Genomic DNA, 20,403 nt, shown 5'->3' with positions numbered 1-20,403 from the left:
TTTAAGTAAAAATGAAATAACAGGAAAGTCACGTACAAAGAAGACACTAGTTTTGCTGCGTTTATCTCTTTCATCTGATGGTAGAAAAATCTTTAAGTTACTGCTGTGTATGTCTGTTTAAATAATCTATATTGCTTAATTCAAAAACAGACAGAGAGTCATATGCACTGCTTTAGAGAGTTATTGCAATTCCTCTAGCCTCTAGTATTCTTTGCAGAATTGTTCTTTAATTAACTTGAATAGAAACACCAATTCTCCAGCATTGCAATTCCCCCTTGTTGGTGCTCTGTGGACCCACGTGAAATCCAGGTACTTGTAAATCCCGTTGAGCCTCATCAGGCTCCTGTATGGTTTCTGTCATGAAGGATCTGTTTCCTGGGGATAGGCTGTTTCTCCTTGACAAGAATGGGGCCTATGCAGGTCAGCTAACCAAACTGTGAAGATTAGTATTGAACTCTTCACATTTCCCCAGTAATTCAAAGACTAGTATAAACTCATGCTCTCTTGCTGTGAACTTTCTAAAATTGCTTTTTAATTGTAGAAAAATTAGAAATGGTGTGCAAACTCAGATGAAATGGCTACACAGCATTTCCATGCTACTGGATCATCTTGGGGTTGAACTCAGATTTCTCATCTTATCAGCTTCTCTCCTTTGTTCTTGTCTTCTGTTGCAGTTATTTGAGTTTTGCTCCTGATCAGACTTTTCTGCCAGGGTGAAAAATTGCCATTTGTTCAGACATGTATGTACCTTTGAGTACCTTCAGCCTTCACGTTTCTGTTCTTAGTAATTAGTTCTGTCATCTGGCTTTCTTTGTACCAGGGTTTTTCCCGTTGTTCTTTGCCCATTCTGCTGATAAGTTGAGTGGATTTCCTCTAAACATCAGCTATCTTGCTGTTCTCAGATTTTTGCTTCTGGATGAAAGACTATTTGCTTGTTCCTAGCCTGGGTCATAGGTGACACCAACCCATAGCATATGACAGAGTGCTATATGTGCATGTATGCATATTTTATTTATTCTTTCATATTTAGGTATATAATATATAAAATCACATATATTTTTGTATAGTGTCTAATAGATTATAGATTATGTCTAATGTAATCTAATGTTGATTATTTTATAATTTATTATTTTTATATAAAATAACATCTGCCGGCATTTTTCCAGTTGGGTATCTCTGTTTCATTGCCTTAAAACATTGATTTTTATTGTACTTTTTTTTTTTTTTGGGGGGGGGGGTGGAGGGGAAAGGGGGAAAGGAGGATAGGTGGTCTAGGAGAAATGCAACAATGCCAGTAGCTTTTTCTGTGTCCTGTTGAACAGAGAAACATTGTCAGCTGTTGACTGAGAATACTCAGCTCATGAAAATAGCGTATAACGTGATGGATAGTATTTTACAGTGAAGAGATGTCCCTTTTGAAAGGATGTGTAACTACTTGGGTTCAGATCTTGTGTATTTTTACTCTGGTGAGACTCCTACCTAGCAATATTCTTGTATATTTTTTACTGCAATGTTTTAGTTCTTCTCTTCAGTAATTAAGTTGTGTTCTCAGGGCTTCTCCCAACTTTTGATCATAAGAGCTTTCCATTTTTCTTTCAATTCTCTTTTCTATTTTAGATAGAGTTCTTTCATCTTCCTACAGTAAGAAAAATTACAGAGTTCGGTAGAAGTAGTGAAACTTTAAAATTCTGTTTATGCAAAATTTTAAATTAATATTCTGTCATTCTTGTTAATAAGGGACAAAAAATGACAAAAATCTCAGCAAACTTTTGAGGACATGGAGATTTATTTAAGTATTAAGTACACAAATAGATTAAAGATCTACCTTGTCTAGAAGTTAAAGATTTTAGATGGGAATGATGACTGTTGAGAATTGAACAACTTTTTTCTGAGTGTATTTGCAGTACGGAGCCATGTAAGTATCTCCAAGTGCAGACACTGATTTAGAAGCACATACTTAGTGAATTTTGCTTTTGATCCTATGTATATGTCCAGACGTGGTCATTTCTGAATTGAGTAGATTGTTGGTAACAAAGCACAAAAGCAGTAAAATTAGCTGATGGATGCCAGCATATCAGCCTTGCTTTAGGAGTTGCTATGTAAAATCCTGTGGTCTTTGCTATACAAGAGGTAAGATAGACCATTTTGGCCTTAGATTCTATTTTGGCTTATTTATATGGGGTAATTTTTATTCTTTTGTTTGTTTGGTTTTGTTCTGTTTTATTTTAAGTAAGTGATTGTGATTTCATAACAATTTGAACTTTGAATGTGAACATATTTTAGCTTATGGACTGAAATGGACTTAGAAATGATTTAATGTTATTGATTATTTACTGTTATATATTAATTGATATTTTCAGTGGCAAGGGCTTGCTTTTGTTCTCTGTTACATTTACGAAGGGTTTATCATGTAAGAGTTAAACATGACACAGCTATTCATGAGTGTTGACTTTAGTTTGTCCTTGGAGGTAGAATGCACTTGCATAAATACTCAATTACAAGAAAAAATTAAAGGATCACAAATCTATCACAATTCATAGGCTACAGTTAAATAAATGTCCTTGAAAATGTATCTCTATGTTTATCTCCTATTAGAATATATATGCGCTCTGTCTGTTTTCCTTTGAAAACTGTCTAGAAAAATCCACTATAGGTGCATTTAAATATTGTGATGCTTCTTTTAGGCAATTAAAGGCTAGTTATTATAACTAGCTGTCTGGTTTGGGCCATCTAAATTAGCTTTCTGTGAAATTATAATAAGGTCACATATTTATTTTTAGCCTCATTTCCTATGGAAACAAGACTCATAAGGTCATACCATGCACTTGTGTGCATGCATACATGTTGATCCTTCGTCTCCCCTCAGTGGCTTTTGAAGCCATTGGTGATTTTGGTTACATCTTTTGGCAAAGTGTAGAGGTCTCTAAATGCAGAACCCACAGGCTCTGTGAAAACAGGTAGCTGAATATAGGTGGGAGCACCTAAAGGTGTCCTGACAGAGGGAAATAGCATGAAATACTCTTGTTAGTAGCCTCCTAGGAATCCTAGGAATGGGTAAATACAGTCTTTTCATAAATGTCCCAGCTGCGGGAAAAAGTTTCTTTCAAAGCTTTCACTGTTCCAGACACCAAAATCAACCAACGAAGAGCTGTAAATCTGTGGGAGATGAGACTTCATTAATTCTGTTGCTCATGGGACTACTTATGTAAATATTTTAATAATGATAATATCACCAACATAAATATCTTCATGCAATCTATTTTTGCATATTCAATTTTTAAGTTAAATACATGGGAATCCTCTTGTGAAAATCTTAATTTTCAAAGACAGATTTTGTTTTCACTGTGATTATTAGTTGAAATGTCCACAGAGCTTCTTCTCCTCATAAGGGCAAACTGAGCAGTTGCTTTGCCCTCCTTTTAAAACTACAGGTACAGTAAATGCTTTCCGGCCACATTTTGCATGTGGTTCCGAATTGCAAATAGCCAGAAATGCTGGAGTGTTTTACAGTACAGTTGCTGTGCTCCAAGGGAGTTCACTGGGAAGAACAATATCTATACAATATGCTTACTGAATATGGAAATAATAATAATAATTATTAAGCAAACCAACAAGAGGTGTATTCTTAATAAAACGTGTGGGTTGTTTTTTTCTTTTGTGTAATCATATGACTGTACAACACAAAAATTGCTTTGAGAGTGGGTCAAAGATTACACATAGCAAAGACTCTTGTGATTGGTTATGAACAAGTGAAAATACTGTAAACTTTTGACCTGCAGCAGCAAATGGAACTGTGTAAAGCACCTACAGATGGCAGGATTTAACATATAGTCAGTCTCTCGCCCTTTCACAGCAATTACGATCATATTACACCGGGCACAGAGGGGAAGTCGCTTTGTAACTGTAACACAGTGCGTCTTTGAAAGTTTTGCATATGCAGTTGCATGTTTCATTTTGGTACAGCCATCAATTAGCTTAGCAAAAAGAATTCAACTTTTGTTGTTCTTGTTTGGCTTAATTTCCTGACTACTGTGCCAAGTTGGTTTTGAACAAAAAAATCATTTGACCGTTCTGAATAATTTTGATAATTCAGACTGCAGGGTATTTATTGCTAAGCCTTAAAGACGTGGTGAAAGTTTTATGTCATTCTGCTGCTGACTTGGGGATGAAGGGATGAGGAAGTGCGACTTCAGAGAGAGATCTGGGAAACAGCACTACCAATAAACTCATTCAGTTCTCCTGTTGTTCTCAATGCAGGCATTTTCTCGTTTGAGTTTTGAGTTTACAAAACTTAAACAGCAAGAAGACCAATGGATAAACTGTTTATTCATCTGACAAAAAAAGTAAGGCATTTAGACCATTTGGCAGGTTTGTGTTTCTTCTGTGTCCATGAAATCACAGATTAGATAAAGTGAAAGAGTCTTGTGAATTAGAGACTAACAATTGCCATTTTCCTGTGAACTTTGTCAGTTAACAAAATCAGAAGTCCGGTTGCACTTTTGGCACAGAGAACTGGTTATGAAGTCATCCAAGCATATTTCGTGTAACCCAGTGCCTTTCAGGGAACTGATCAAAGAGGGGGGTTGTTTGCCTGTCTGTGTGCAGACTTCTCCCGTGTTTGGTTTTATTTGTCACACTTCAACACATCAGCAGTCAGAAAAAAAAGTCTGACTTGTAGAAGGCACGGTTCTATATTTGTGATGCAGCCACTATCTTCCCTTCCGTCTCTTCGATTTGCCTCCTGGCCTGTAATCCGATGCGTGTGCCAGATGTGGGGAGGTGGAGCAGGAGCACTCCAAGCTTTTAGACCATTTCATGGAAGGGGTTATTTTATTGTAACTGTGGTTCACAAAAAATTTGCCTTTGGTTTTTCAGGATGACTTTTACAGAGAGTGGAAATTGCAAGCATATGGTAATAAGATAAATAAGATACTGAAATATGCTTTTTGGATGAAGGAAGAAATTTTAAATACAGATAAAATAAAGGTGTTTCTTTTTCTTCTTCATTTTTTTTTCTTCATGTTGAAGCTTGCACTGTACATTGACTGCTGGGTTTAATTCCATCTCTTTTTGGAGACAAACGTATTCACTTCAGCCATGCCTGTACCTGCAGCAAAGAGCTGCTGCTGAAAGCTTTAAGGCACTTAAATGGCTCAGGGACTGCTACCACATGAGTTTGATTGATTTGGTCACACAAGATTTTGAAACTTTCCAGTTTGTTAAAATACAGTGTAACAAATCCTACTCTTCTCAAATGCCAAGCAGCATACCTTATTGTAGACTAATTTTTCTACAGATTTTTAATAACCCCTCCAAACCTCTCCCTCCTCACCACCCCACCCCACTCACCCCCCAAAAAAAAAAAAAAAAAAAAAAAAAAAAAAAAGAAAAGAAAAAAAACTTGGGCATTTAAAAATCCCACCCATATATTTTCATATTATGCCAGTGGGCAGATACCCAGGTTTGAGCCACACTCAAAATTTCCCCAGAGCCATTGAGGCAGCAACCTCTTAGAGGAGGCTGGAGCACATCGGTGCTGCCTCATGCTCCCTGCACAGCCTAGGGTCTGTTGGGTCCCACCAGACCTCAACGAAAAGTTCAGTGAGTAATCTTGATCTTAAAGGTAGTAGCATAATTTGTAATTCTTCAATGTGTGTTTCTGTTGTGTTAATGACTTGGATGAATTTGTTGTTTGCATGGAAGCTATTCCACCCCAAAATAGGGATTATTATTGCCAGATTTCTATCTAATAAATCCCATTTTCAGGTAGGTATTCTGGATTTGTTCTGCTTTGGAGATGCAAAATCAAAATGTAACTTGATAGGGAAAAATGTTCTTAATGTATGGAGTAGAAAGGAAAATTAATTAAGAAGATGGGTTTCATACTTGAGAAAGGAAGCTATTTTATCTACTTATGTTCTTTCATCTTCTTTTTGAAGCACAAGAAGGTATTGAAACATTATTACTGAAATTGTGCTATTGAAACTTTATAGAATTATTGTGGGATTATTTCCATAGTTTCACTGATTAAAATAGAAATCTAAATGAAGGACACTTACACAACTATTTTGTAAATAATTGACAAACCAGTTTTATATTGCAGTAACTGAAACATATCCAACAATTACATCTACTTAATAAATATGTTGTATGCTTCTATAAAATGTAAAACATGTTAGCACGTTGACCAATGCAAGGGGTATATTAAACCTTCAACAAGTGACACACGCTTTATAGTGCCAGCTTTTTTTTTATTATTATTTATTTCTGATCATTATTTCCACAGTATAACAGGGGTGCTTACATTTCTTAATCATTGATGGAAATAAAATAGTTAAAATGACTCTTCCAGTATCACTCAAGTCTGAGTACGAAGGTTTCCATTATAAGTTGAACAAAAAGTTCTTATCTTCACTTTGGTAAGTAGGTGAAACTCCTGTGTACCATATTAGTAAGCATAGTTTCCTTTCAATGTTATCTAAATATCTAATTTAGTTTTCCTTTATACGCACTCTGAAAAAAATAACTGACAAAAGCAATCATTTCTTTGACTGCATCTTGCGTACGGAGACCATAAAGCATGATGTGTTTTACTCCTTTTCTCTTCCCAAAAGATAAATTTCCCAACCTGGTGGAATACTTCCTTTATTGTCCTGTACTGAAGCATAGCTTACCTGCATCAGTACTTACCTGGTCTAATTCAGATTTTAAAGTTGTGCTGCAAAAGAGCACTATCACTGCTGTATCAGTAATGTTTACGTCACCACAAGAGAATTATTGTCAAAAGAATATTCTGGATATTGAAATGGTTTTAAACTGTCATTTAACCATTGAAAAATCTTTACAAATAAATTAGCACATAGATGCTATTTGTGCGCTGCACACCAAGCTAAGCGCTGGCTGAATAACTTCAGGATAATAGTAGTAATTTGCCCATTTAAATCTAGCTAAAAGAGCTTTTGTTCCTGATAGATTTAGTTTATTAGTGGAATAGTAAGTAGACAAAGTGCAGATTTAGATCGTTTTTGTTTTCTTCCACATAAAGCACCAAAAATAAGATGAGATGCTTGTTACAAGGAAGAAACTGCTGAATTTGGCTCCCTTCATTTGTAAACCAGGTAGGAACGCAGAAGATGTTGAGTCATGAAGGTGTGGGATCTGATATTTTCTCTTCAACCAACTGCTCACGTAAGCTGGAGAGGTCACCACCTTTGGGCAACGTTTGTGATACAACAAACATCTCAAAAATGAAAAAAATGACGATTTGACACTTATTTTCCATGTAGGTGGGAGTTAGCTCGATGCTAATTTAGCAGAAGAGGGGAAATAGGAATGTGATTCTTGGGGTCCATGTTAGCTCAGGTGACAGTTTTGACCTCGTGACAGTCAATCCCGAGGCACAGCAAGAGCAATATTAGTGTGCAGATTAGTGAAAGCTGATTGGCAAAAGCAGTGCCCATGTTTGCAGACGTGACCACTTAAAGTTAATAAGATTATAATAATTTACATAGTATCTACTTAAGCACAGGTGGTGAAAGTAGTAGCAAGGAAAAAAAAAAAAGGTAAGGAGCTTAAATGCAGAGAAGGTATGGAGAGAATTGTGGTGAAACATGCTGCGTGTGGTAGTGGTAATTGCCTGGCACGTTCACACAGGGGCTTGTTTGTGTTCATCTCTGTCCTTGATGTTGATATTCCTGCTTACACTTCACTTGTATGGCAATCAAAGACCCAATTCCACTGAGAAGCATTACTTACCTCTTCATTACATTCAACTGTTTTTGCAGCCGGGAGTGAATATCAAGGCTTTTGACAGCTTCTTGTAAAACCTATGCAGGAATTTTTTGATGACATACACACGTTTCATTTTACTGTCTGGAGGACTCGATTTGCACAGAAGAATATATATATATATCATTCGGTCTCCAGAACAATTTTATGTTTTGAAAGCTTTAAAAATTCTCTAAAACAGCATCAGATTGCTTTGTGGATGACTTGATTGGAAAATAGCACATACCTCCCTGCCTACTTTGCATTTGTTACCTAAATGGAATAAGTTTAGCTTGGAGAGGCTTGGAGAAAAGAGAAGGATTTAAAATGATTCTTAATTAATCCCAGGAAAATTCTGGCAAATCTCATCTTTTCTTAATGCATGGTGTATATATCTTTCAGCTTCATTTCATTCTAATAGCACAGACAAAAAAAAAAAATAAATCATTTCACAATGATACTTTGGTTTGTCAATAGCCAGACTTTGGGCTTACCTCATTTTAGCACATGCTGAATAAGGAGTGTGTGTGGTTTGTGATTTTTTATTTATTTTTTTTCCCTTTTTTATTTTCTTTTCTGTTAAGGAAGCATTCCAATGTCATGTTAGTTAAATCTAGCTTTGAAGTGCTTTTATGAAATAGTGTTTTACTACCAATTGTTATATGCCAGTGGTGATAACAATGGTGATAATTATTTTTTTCCCTGTAAAATATAAATCTTTGTCTTGTTTAAATATCATGCTATTTGAACAGATTAAGCTGTCCTCTGTGGCAGAATATTATATGTTCTTTCTTCAGGTAAAGAAAAAGAAACAAACAAAAGCAAAACAAAAACCCAGCCCAAGGCTTACTTCTTTGTTATCTTTCTTGGCTAACACATATGGACCTGGGGTCGTACTGCTTCTGCACTTCAGAGGGCAGCTGAACAGATTCATTTGTGCATGTTATATGCTTTTAAGTCCTCAGCAGTCTTACAAAACATACAGACTCCATCCTGAAAAGTCAGGAGTAGGCTGATCGGAAGCATTACACATAATCTTTACAGTTAAGGACATGAATGGAGCCTTGGATTTAACATTAGGTAAGACAATTCAGAGAACTGCAAGATTAAGTGTTTAATCTGAACCATCACTGCTGTGGTGTTAACAAATAAATAAACCATCTTCCCATGGTGGTATAGTCTTGTAAATATTCTCATATTTATGGATTAGTTTGGGGTTGCACTTATACAGTTTTATAAAGAGCACTTCTTGTTTGGTTGGTTGCTTTTTTTTTTTTCCATTTAAAATACTTTTTTTTTTTTCATGAGTTAGAGAGGAATATTAACACTACAAAAACTACCAATTTTTTATAGCTCATGAAAATATAAAATAATATCTTAGGTTTTCTAGAATATTTAATGGCCCTCAGTTCTGTTTGAAATAAGTTTGGTCCTAGTAGAATACCTTCTTCCAGTAAGCTTTTGGTAGGTAGAATCAATCTTTCTGAAATAAATTTTTTTCAGGCTGGGCTGTTCACAAGGTGTGATAAAATCTATATCAGAAAATAATATGCTGAAATACTTCTGTGCAATTCATGTATTAGTATACTACTATTACTTTTTCCAAGTGCAGACGAGTATCTGATGTGGTCTCCAAGAAATTCATGGTATGGAATAGAGAGAGCATTGTGGATCCCTGTTCAGGAGATGCCGACAACTTTGCTTATGGAGCTTGTGCCCTTTCCCAGTATCGTGTTCCTAGAATCAGTAATTGTTTCTCCTTTTTCCCCATGAGTATGTTTAGTTTTATAAATTTGTGAAAGGGCTAACATCCGTTGTGCTTTCTCATGGGTATTGTTCAAGTTCAAGGTGGTATGTGGCTGTTTTCATAATGTTGCTGTAAGCTGCAACCTAAGTAAAAAGGCAGCATGCCTGATATTACCCACCTAAATACACCTGGCTCGCTGAATGACCTTGAATAGGTCATTTTATTTCCTTGTTCATTCTGCGATCTATAAACTGAAGATAATAAAACATATATCCACCTTTGCAAAAGCTCTTTGAAAATCCATGGGTAAAAGGTATCCCATAAGGTCAAAATATGAATTATTTATTGCTACATGACATGCACAGCATGCAGACTGTAAGGTTATAGAAATTCTGTCTGTTCCTTTTTCCCTGGAGAATAGAAGTCATACCTTCAGAACTCTACTTAGAGAAGAAGTATTCGTTATATGAAATCTAATATAATCTTTGTGTGTATGAGTATGTGATAATATTGAAACTTTGGGATCTCAAAGGAATTGGTTCAAGCTTTAGTCCCCAGCTTACTCTTATGGAAAACTGCAAATGCAGTTTTCAAAATAATAAACACCTTCAAAACTAAAGAACAAATGAAAAGAGATTAGCAAAAATAGTTGGGGTTTGAACTTACCACAGGGTGAAGGATCACTTGACTTCCAGCTGATTACTAATACTAGTAGCCATTATCCATTTTCTGATATTTGAAATGCCAGCTGAATGGTTTGAAAGCAACTAATATTTTTAGGATGATTCCTAGGGTTTGTTGTAGGCCCTACTTGTCACCAAAATGCAGAGGGAGAAAAATGTTGTAGTCAGTGCTTACTGTGTATATTATTTTATTCAACTGGATAAGTGTTATTCAAGATTTTATACTTTTATATATATACATATTTCTACACACACATATATAAGATACTGAAAGCAAGAATAGTCATGTCCAAGTCATTCTGGGCTTTGTATTCCAGTGTGAACACCTCCAACTCTACCTGGAAATCAGTAGGCAACTAATGCAGGTTTAGAAGGATTGGTGTATGTGTTCCTGCTGAGATATGCTACTTTATAATTGTGTTTCTCTCTTGTGTATCAGTTTTGGCTTCTGGATGGGTTTATGGAATGGTCTTCAGCAGAACACACTGATTGGTTATCTACCCTTCGGATTCATAACATTAGCATGAATTTAAAGTGCTTGGCCTTTAATCCAAGTCCAAATATTAGGTCAGAATTATATCCAGCTAAATCCAAATAAGCCTTTAACTATTTGGGAAAGGCCCAGGCTTTCTAATACTGACAACAGAGGCAAGAAGGTTCTTGCACAAATTTTAAATCTTGCCTGGGGATAACAAACTTCTGGATCACTTTTTTTGTTTTGGTTTTTTTTTTTTTTTTTTTTTGTTGTTGTTGTTGTTTTTTGTTTGTTTGTTTGTTTGTTTTTTTTCTGCTGCACTATTGGATGAAGTGCAACTTTACACCTGAAGTCACATTCAGTTACAAAGATCATGGGGAGATGTTACTAGGAAGAAAATTGTGATAGAGAAGAGAATGCCCATGTAAGAGATTTTTCAGTTTAAAAAAAAAAAAAAATCAAAGAAAAATTACTTCTACGTGTCTTAATACATTTGGTTTAGAAGACTGTATATTTAGGCCATAGTAAATTGTCTGATTAAAAGCGGTCATCTGCTCTGAAATATTTCTCTTCATGTTGCCTTCCATCTTGGTCCTCTTCCATTATGCTTTAGGCATCATTTGGTTTGTTCTTTGCATTTATTTGATAATTTCATCTAGCACTCTTCTCATCTGTAGAGCTTGAGGACTTTGCTGGTCTGATTTTTATGTATCTGCCCACTGCTCTGGTTCTGAGAGTGATGGAGATGTTGCAGGATATATAGTAATAAAGGTAATACATCTATATGAATTTACATATAACATAGATATTAAGTGAGTGCAATGTATTAAAGATTGCAGGGATCCTATGTCATGGAAGCTTTCTAAATACCTAAAACATATAAATGGGTACTTTATCACTTCCTCTTCTTTCCCCCATATTTCTTAATAATCTGTATTGTAAATACAAATGTTAGTGCAAGTATTATGTAGGGGTACCCAGCTTGACCTTCCCTTTGCTGTTTTTCCACCTTGTATTATGAAATATTTAAACTCATAAAATGATATTGCGACCACAGAAGGTTTAAAACCCCGCTTTTGTAGGAGAGAAGGAAAACATTGCAGCCAGGAGCTGTAATCTCATGTTGCCTGGTTTTCTAAAATTGAAGTACTTTAACTGACTTTAACGGACCCTATTAATTCCCAGTGCGCTGCTCGTTGCTTCCACTGGAGGCTCTCCCTTCTTGCTGCTGTCAAAAATTGTTCTCACATTTACCCCTCCTCAGTGCCACTAGCTTCTATATAGTATGTACAGTTAGCATATTCAGAATCATGTTGAATCCAAAGACTCCAGGCAGCAGGTGATTTCAGAAATTGCCACTACCTTAGCTAATAGGGACATAGATTCAACATCTAGTAGCTACTTTCCAAAGTAGGTGTTGTTGGTTTGCTTGTTTGTGTGTGTGTTTTGTTTTGTTTTATATTAATATGGATATCTTTGCTTACTGATTTTTGAGGGTTTACATTTCTGGAAAGTCATCACTGTATGTTGCACACACTGTCATATAAAATCTTTAAAAAGAAAAAAAGGCTTTGTAAAGAGGCCTATTTCAAGAAAAAAAAAACAACCAACCAAACAAAAACCCTTCAGCTGCCCCTTAATAATTTAACTTTCTTTGAACTTGCTTCCACTGTTAACATCAGCAGTGAGTGTCAAATACGTTTATCAAGAGAATTACTCCTGTTTGAGAGTAAAACTCCCTTTATTTTATCAACAATAATAATATATTAATAGTCTTAATTCACTTAAACTATATTCAATCTACCTATTAGGCTTTTGTCTGGGAGAACAAGTGACTGTTCCTGAACCTTAGTTCTGCCAAGCTAAGTTTGAAGCCATTTCTGAAATGTGAGCATCCCAAATCCACAACTCCCATCATATGCAATAAAGGGAAAACCAATCCTTCCAGCACAGAGGATCATAAATGGTGTTATCTGTAACAATTAGCATCACAGCATCATATGTAAATGAGTTGATCCAAATGCATGTCGTGGAACAAAGCTGCAAGATGTTCTCCTTTGGCAATGCAACTCAGGGAGTGAGGCTGAATTGCACTTGGGCAAGGGTAGCGGTGTTCACTTGGTGTTGGAGGTGGTCCTCCATGGCATCCTGCTTCTCAGGTGGAAATGTAGTGTGCAAGCACAGAGCACATCAGCTCTCTGGCAGTTGCTTTGGTTGTCTGATGGCTTGTGGTTGAAATTTTGTCTTTTGAAAGCCATAAATGACTTTACATACTGATTATTTGAGAGATCTCTATCCTCCTTTGTTATACTGCTTTTAAAACTGCCAGTGAAATCTACTCTGTGAGGCTTTTTTTGTCCTGAAATATCGCGTATTCCACCTATTTTCTTGGTAGTATTAGGCAGGATGTTGAACAAGAGAAAGGACAGTTCATTCCAGGGGCTCGGCTGATCTCTTTTTGAAGGGAAGGCCTGCTAATGGCAAATGACCTATACCATAGTATTTATTATTACACTGTTAACTTGAAGCTTTGAAAGTAAGAGATATTAAAAACTTGGGACAGACTATTTGTAAACATCTAAATAACTCATAAATCTCATTATTAAGGGCGACTTGTGAAGTTTTAAGAAATTGTTCCTTGAACTGTGAAGTACTACAGTTTGAAGATGAGAGTCATGACAACCATATGTTTGGAAGAAAAAGATGGCAGTCTGTCAAAATAAAATAAACAAAATAACAGTGTATTCTTCCAAACGTGAATTTTCTTCCTGTTTAACTGACCTTGTTTCATCTTGTTCCTCAGTACAACATGATCAAGCGCAGTCTTCAAGAAAATGAAAAGCACAGTCTATGTTGTTGATAGCTTTGTTATATTAGTGTAAAGTAATGTTTTCGAGATTGCACCATGGAAAATTTTTAAAGTGTAAACATGGTCAGGGCTACTAATTTTACTTTGAAGAAAGACCCATCAGCCCTGTGATACACAGTTGTAATGTGCCTGCCATCAATTCTCAAAACTTGTGTCTGACTTTAGCTTTTGATATTGCTGTACACTATAACACTGATGTGTTCTCGTGATGTCACGGTATTTTCTGTATGTTCTAAATCCTTCAGATGAAAAGACTGAGCTGTATGCTGTTTCTGAGCCTTTTTCTTCTGCCATACATATGCACGTACTCTGCAGTTCATTTTAGGGAAAACGCAGAACAAACAAGTCGAGAACTATATTTCTGTTTTGGAGTTCAGCATGTTGAACTTTTCTCCTAGAGTTAGCAGTAGACTCAAGCCCTGACATGCTTCCTCTCTTATCGTCGAGTTAAATATTCAACTCTAAACACTGGAGGTTATTTGAGATTGTGTAGCATTTTTGTTTAAAATTAGGCTTCTGTTAGACTGTTGTGTCTCATTTCGACTGCAAATAATTACCTGCATACCTAAATTTTGCTCTTGCTTTATTCAGATAAAACGACTATTATCTTCTGTGATTTAGAGCTGCCATTTGTTAACACTGGAGCTGGTAGAAAACCTGCACTGTTTTGAGAGGAGAAGTAAGCAAGTCCTGTTTCTGTTGAACACATAAATGTTATTGTTTTAAATATTCCTGAATATCCTACATGCAGTGATTGCTGTTGTATTAGCACTTTTTTCCCCCTCTTTTATTCTCACCATGTAAAATTTGAAGATTTGAATTTTCACAATATTTGAGTTAAATTTCAATTTTGCCACTTTAGCCTCATTAAAAAAAGCAACAGTTTAGGAAGTGGCCTAATGTTGATTTTATTTCATATTAGATTATTTAACTATTTGACTGCAAATAAGATGAATTCCGACTGCTGATACTTTTCCTTTCACTTTTGGTTTACTTAGGAGGCTGTAGTCTTCAGCTCTTGGTTTTGTCATCAGATACAATTTTCTGTGACAGGAGTTTTCAGGAGTGTTTGTGTTCAGGTTCAGTTAAACTGGTGGATTTTGTGTTTGTTTGTTTGTTTGTTTGTTTGTTTTTCCCATGATTCTGTCTGATGCTGATTGAAATTATTACCAGAACATTTAAAACTTTTAATAGAAAACTATTTTTCTTTAGTTTTTGTTCTGTATTTTTCAACATCCACTGATGTTCTAGATACTTAATAGTCAAGCTTTATACCAAAATTTGGCATGGTCCTGCTCTAGCAACACAACGTTACTGTGCATGAAATTCCTAATGGTTAAGGCAGGAGGTCAGTCCTCAGTGTTTACTGTTCTCCTCTGTTTGTTGTTCATCATTTATACTGACTTAGTGCTTTCTGATGTGTTCATAAGGTTTAGCTCAAGTAGATGATGTAGCATTAAATTAGCTTCTTATTTATTCTCAGATTTGCAATGAGCAGCTGTCCCTGTCTCTCGGTTTCTCACATGTGAGCCCAGTTATACCAGTAGAATCTGCCTTCTTCAGTGAGGTCACATGAGGAAGGACGTGAAAGCCCAGAATTTGGGGGTCTGCAAGATACAGTTCCTCTGTGTACCCTTCTCACTAATTACAGGAACTGGCTGTTAAAATGCACAGCAATGTTTGCAGGACAAGGGAATTAAAAAAAAGACTACTGAGTGCAGACAGGACACCAGACTTTCATAACTTAGTGGGAAATGTTAACTTTCTGTTTGGAGAGAGGTCTGGGCACAGAGACCCACATATTCTTCACTAGGTATGGTAGAGTAATTTGCTGTATCCTGAACTAAAGGTAGAGGTCCCACTTGCATTAAACACAACAGCAACTTTCTATTTCAAGAAAAACCACAGGCAATGTATCAAATCTTGCTGAGTTCACACAGTGTTGCTTTTATGGCCAGGTGGAGCATTACACTCTGCTGCCTTGCCTGGTTATCGAGACCATAACATCTCACCTAATGATTTCTCCCTTAATCCTCTACCTTGATTGAACCATAGGATGTCATTTATAGATGTGTTTGTCTCCAGCTGAGACTGCATCAAAGAAAACCTACATTATCCTTAGGTGAATTAGAATGTTTTTGTCCCACTATCAAAAGTAATCATTCTTAGTCTGTCTTTTGTGTAATTTAAACTTTTATCTAACTTAAAATTTCAGCCAATGAATCTTGCCATCTGATGGTCTGCAGGTTTAAAGATCCTTTTATGATCAGGAGTCTTTCCCCCTACCAGTACTTCTGTTCTGTGATGAGGTGATTTCTGAGTTTTAAAAAAAAAAGATATCTAGCCGTTTTAAAAAATATACTCCCTGGTAAGAATCACACTTACTAGAGTTAATAGTCATTTCTTTAATGAAATTATTCTGGACTTCATAATGTAAATGCATTATCTGTAAGAAGGGATAGTAGAGGTTACTACATTCATATACTATATCATGTTAGCACAACCTATTTACTTCTATTCTGTAGTATTTCCATTCTCATTCTGGTTTTCTCCGCTTGCTCAACTTCCTGTGTTTAGTTCCTCTTGTGTGTTTTCAGTGTCAGTGGAAGTACTCTGCTGTCGTGAGATTGTCTTTCTGTGGGCTGAGGCCTAGCTCCACCAGAGAGCAGTTCTCTGTGGGTAACCCACAGAGAGCCCTGGCAAGTACCCTGGTGCAGGGGATCTGGCCCTTTATTAGTTCAGAATACAAGTCCTTTGCAGGATATGACCATTCTCTCATATGTCTTCTAAATTAAAGGTAAGGTGTTGAAGAAGCAGAGATTAAAAAAAAAATATGTAATTATAATCCCAACCATTACTCAAAAAGCTCAGTAAACTGGAGTCATCAAACTTGTATTTAAAAAAAAAAAAAAAGGCACAATTGCCAATGGACATGGCTATACACAACTTATTTGCTATATATAGCACACAACACAATATTGAGTTCTCCAGTCAGATACTGCAGAAACTTGCACACTGAATACTCTGTGTGGGTGGCAGTGTGCACAGTTATGAATTTACGAGAGCCTTGGTAAGCCATGTTTAAGAAGCATGGGCATTTTCATACTGTAAAGAGAAGTTAACAGGAATATCTGAGATGTTAAGAGAGGAGGAGGTTCCTGTCTTTTCGTTGTCATGTTATGGACAGAAGTCACAAGGTACTTAGCAGCATGTTACTGTCAGAAATGCCAAGTGCTAAAATTGCAGTGGAAGTGAATTCAGTTTGATTCCAGCAGGAGTTTGTGGTGTTCACTGGCCCTTAGGAGAAGGTGCAAAGGTCAGAAAAAATAGATTTTATCTCTAGTACTTTTTAATATTTTTTTTCCAGCTGGTAAAAGGATAAATCTACTTCATGTTCAAATAGTGGTGGATTAGGAGTTCCTGAACTGGAGAAACATTAATGTCATTGACATGTAAGTCAACAGGTTTCCAGTTTTGACTTGAAAATCCTAACATTTATGTTAGTGTTCACACAGGAATTTTATGACCTAACATTTGAAAGCTGTATGTTTGCTTCTACATTTATGGAAACTTAACACGTGAAAAATCATTGCACCGTCTTTATTCCTGATCTGAGCTGTAATATGCTTGTTGTGCTTCCTGGAAGTCAGTCCTAGTCATTTCTGCTTCTCATTTTCTGTGCTGGTGAAGGTCTTTGCCCTTCCAGTCTTTCTCACAAACAGCACTTGACACAAGCTAGTCAGCTTTCCTAAAAGTCAGTGGCCTCCTGTCTTGAATAAAGCCTGGAGAGTCAGCTTTGTAATCTTTCCAACACATTTTCAAGTGTCTTACTACTCTGCAGTGTAAACAGCTGCCATTGCTGTAACTGGCAATCTTTGCACCCCATTTGCTACGCTGAATTGAGAGGACTGAAGGGCTGATGAAGCTTGAACTGGATTCTCCAGGATGTGGAGAGCAGGCAGTTAGAGAACAGACTAAAAGAAACGTGAGAGCTTTTGGGACTGCTTGGCCAGTCTGTGCCTGAGATGCAAGTGTGTTGGAAGAAGGGCAAGCAACAGGTCAGACCTTGTTATGGTCTGTCCTCATCTCTGACCAATTCACTCTTTCTTCTGCAGTGAAAAGAGAAAGAAAGGGGAAAAAAAAAACACACACACACACTACAAACTCAATAGAACTTTTATAAAATGCCTGTAATGAAATCAGTTTTCTCTTATCAATTTCAATTATTTTATCATGTTAAATATAATCTGTAAATGTTTTAGTGAAGGGACAGCTTTCCTGAGAAACCACTTATATTTGAGCAAACAAAACAAAGTATTAATGAAATATATCTCTAAGGGAAAACTTTAAGTGAAACTCTTCTGCTGTGTAAGATGTTTGTCTTATCCTCATAGGAAAAATCTGTATTACCAGAATTTGTTTTAAAGGTCACCTGCTCATCTCCATATTATTTGTAGGACTTGTTTGTGTGAAACTGTATTGAAAAGCAGACACAGACTCTGTGGTTTCCACTGGAAGCATTTATTCACTGGTTGATAAAACCAAAGAGCCTCTCCTCCTTCTCAGGTGCATGTTTCCTTATTTACATGCAGACTGGTGTTTTCTAATAGAAGTATTTTTGCTTGTTTCTTCTTTATCTTTTTGTCTGGAATCAGTCAGAATACTGCAGTGCTTTACTCCCTCTTCTCCATTCATTTTATCTGTTCTCTGTTCTTCACTAAGCAATCTTTTTAATAACATCTGTATACTTCCACTTCTTTTGGTCTTTAATTCACACTTTATGGCTGTAACAATCCTCTTCTGTTCTCTCCTTTTTATTTACATGTAATTCCTTCCCTAACACATCCATTATTGTGTTTGTGCTCACCATATTGTGTTGTCTTTCAATTTTTATCTCATGTTTCCTGCAAATATCAGCAGTACAGTTCTAGTTATGGTGTGTGACTGGCGTGCTCCCAGTTTTTGCGTTTTTCTTAGGCTGTAGTTCACAGCTGCAGTAGTTTGTGTATATTCTTGGGAAAGCTGATTTTACTTATAAAATTTGTTTATTAATATGTTTAATTGATTATCAAATAGCTGTCAGTAATTTTCAGAGTTTTTCCCACATTTGTGTCATTTGCTAATTTAGACAATATTTTTGGTGCTCCTTCTTTCAGTTAATTAATATGGAAAATGCTGGTGACGATTTGCTTTGAGAAAAGAAAGTAGAGATTTCAAAGCAGTTCTTATTCTATTGGTGTATGTAGCTTAAAATAATGTTCATTTTAATTACCCTATACAGTGTGGCACTTTGGGATAGAAGGACATACTAGGAGAAAACTTATTATGAAAATATTAATATTCGGTTTAGCATGTATGTTTACGTTTGGTGAATGTAGGGTGATATGTAGTCTCCTTATTGAATCAGGTTTTTTACTTCTGGACTTTGGGTCTTTCTCACAGATCATCTCTAAAACATATAAAAAAGAAAAAAGGATTTGAAAAATTGGAAAAAGGGATTCATTCTGCTGCAGAGAGGGGTCTTTGTTCCCATTCCTGTTCAATTTCTATCTCCTGTGCCCCAGAAAGGTCATCCCATTACTTGGTCATGGCCTGGGAGAGGGGTTTCCCCAGAGCCTTGAACAGGGCCTGCTACTGAATAAGCTTGTCCCTAGGGAGAGGAGTGAAGAGAAAAGGTGATGGGGCAAAGCTGGATTGTGTGGGATAGTCATTAGTTCCTCACAATTTCCACCTTATTCCCCTATGACTACAACAAGTCTCTTAACACTTACCTTCTCAGTGTCTGGAGAAGCCATAAGTTTATGATCAGTCTTGTCTTTAAGGAAAATAATGTGGGATAATGGGAGGTGATGGAAATAGAAGGAGAAAAGAAAATAATTGTTTCCTCATTAAGATCTGAACAGAGTAGATACAAAGCTGCAAAAGTTGTTTTGTGGGCTTGAAAATTACTTTAAGATGCTTCATCCAAAGCTTTCTTAAAGAGTTTGCAAATCCCAATGCTGAAATAGAAGGTGAAAGATTGCTGATCTGTGATGTCAGAGGTGTTTGTGCATATACTTTGCCTTTTGTGTGTATGCTTTGCCTTTTACAAGTAGAAAACCCCTGAACAGTTGCAATTCCAGGTGCAAACCCACCTGGGATCTGGCGCTGTGTAAACAGGAGGGATGGGAACTCAGAAGCTGAAGCTTAGGTGTGTTTCCCTCGTGTTCCCTGCTGGGCAGTGCTTAAGATGCTTGTCAGGGTACTGAGTTAAAGCAACGTCATTTATCTTGCCTAAAAAAAAAAAAAAAAAAAAAAAAAAAAAAAAAGGAAGCACTTGGGCTGGAGGTTCTAGCAAAAAAAATTGTTATTTGTGCTTTTTTTTTTTTTTTTTTTTTTTTTTTGTATTTGCATCAGAGTTCAGTGCCTGGAGGAGTTAAGCCATAGGATGTTGCTGAGAGAAGAGTATTTATTGCAGCAGAAATAAAATTACAGAAAAAAAAAGTACTCTAGGGGAAAAAGAGTAAATCTAGCATGCCAGATATTTGGTATTAAGCATGCTTAATATTCAGTTTAGTCCCATATGATGTGTTTATGACCAGTGTGTGTGCCCCAGCAAAGGCAGTGCCTAAAAACGTATCTGTTAATTAGTTTTGATGCAAGAAGTGGAGAGGGCGCGTGCATTCGTCCTCTGCATCAGCAGCCCGATTTGCTTGTCAATGGAGGAAGATGCAGAAAGGATCTCGAGTGTTGTGGGTTCAGGTTTCTTCAGGAGTTGGACCCTGAAAAATCGGAAGATCGGAGGGAGGGGAGTTGCTCTGACGATTATCATAAAGCGCTGCTAATGTAGCCCGGGCACCACGTGACTGCAGAAAAAGCTATT

General features: G+C 36.5%; 1 protein-coding gene across 2 annotated transcripts in view; it reads left to right on the top strand.

Annotated features, from left to right (window-relative positions):
• NCOA2 (nuclear receptor coactivator 2) overlaps positions 1–20,403 on the top strand; it is a 194,038-nt gene that overhangs the window by 80,183 nt on the left and 93,452 nt on the right. The window lies entirely within an intron of this gene.

Source organism: Aythya fuligula, chromosome 2, assembly GCF_009819795.1.
Source record: "Aythya fuligula isolate bAytFul2 chromosome 2, bAytFul2.pri, whole genome shotgun sequence".
NCBI classification, from domain to species: Eukaryota; Metazoa; Chordata; class Aves; order Anseriformes; family Anatidae; genus Aythya; species Aythya fuligula.
The sequence above is the reverse complement of the archived record's forward strand: the minus strand, read 5'-3'. Positions and strand labels throughout refer to the sequence as shown.